Source organism: Micropterus dolomieu, linkage group LG17, assembly GCF_021292245.1.
Source record: "Micropterus dolomieu isolate WLL.071019.BEF.003 ecotype Adirondacks linkage group LG17, ASM2129224v1, whole genome shotgun sequence".
NCBI lineage: Eukaryota > Metazoa > Chordata > Actinopteri > Centrarchiformes > Centrarchidae > Micropterus > Micropterus dolomieu.
In genome coordinates, this window is record NC_060166.1 from 38,899,519 (window position 1) to 38,900,605 (window position 1,087).

The window sequence follows — 1,087 nt, forward strand, 5'->3', positions numbered from 1 at the left end:
GCTCAAGTGAAGGTTTTGTTGGCCGAGACACGTCTTGGGCATTAAAGAAAATGTTTGACACTTTGAAATGAGTATGTATTGTTAAAAAGCAAGTACAAGTAGTGATTTGGTGGGAAAAACTGAACACAGACTGTTTGTTTACTACGTAGCTTCACAGTCTACCTCTGTGGAAGTGGCTGGCTTGACTTTCATGGCTCTTCAGATGTGGTGGAACTGTAGTCCCAGTGTCTTCTTTCCTCTTGGGACTATTTGCTAACAAAAGGCAGGGACGAATAAGAAGACTGCTAGCTGATGAAAACAAAGCTTGTTTCAAAGAAATTAGAGCGATAACACATTGATTTGACTGTGCTACTTTATGATGGACTTTCAGCTGGGTAACACTTAAGAGAAGGGTTTGTCTTCCAGCTCGATCCCATTTATAAAGTTGCTCGACTCTGATGGGACTCGAACCCACAACCTTTGAATCACTTCTCCTGAGCGTAACTAGAAGTCCAACGCGCTATCCATTGCGCCACAGAGCCACATGTTCCCTGTCGCTCAAGTGAAGGTTTTGTTGGCCGAGACACGTCTTAGGCATTAAAGAAAATGTTTGACACTTTGAAATGAGTATGTATTGTTAAAAAGCAAGTACAAGTAGTGATTTGGTGGGAAAAACTGAACACAGACTGTTTGTTTACTACGTAGCTTCACAGTCTACCTCTGTGGAAGTGGCTGGCTTGACTTTTATGGTGGAACTGTAGTCCCAGTGTCTTCTTTCCTCTTGGGACTATTTGCCAGCAAAAGGCAGGGACAAATAAGAAGACTGCTAGCTGATGAAAACAAAGCTTGTTTCAAAGATGTCTATGAAGATTCTCAGTCATCCAGGTCATAGTTATCCAACGAAGGTTAAAATGAAGGGCAACTGGACTTGGTTGTTTCAAAGAAATTAGAGCGATAACACATTGATTTGACTGTGCTACTTTATGATGGACTTTCAGCTGGGTAACACTTAAGAGAAGGGTTTGTCTTCCAGCTTGATCCCATTTGTAAAGCAACTTGACTCTGGTGGGACTCGAACCCACAACCTTTGAATCACTTCTCCTGAGTG

The 1,087-nt window shown here is 42.1% G+C and overlaps 1 non-coding gene across 1 annotated transcript; it reads right to left on the reverse strand.

Moving 5' to 3' along the window:
- Positions 1 to 429: 429 nt before the first annotated feature.
- trnar-ucu lies at positions 430 to 521 on the reverse strand. The gene is given in 2 exon segments: positions 430 to 465; positions 485 to 521. It is a non-coding gene; the product is annotated as a tRNA-Arg (tRNA).
- Positions 522 to 1,087: the final 566 nt, after the last annotated feature.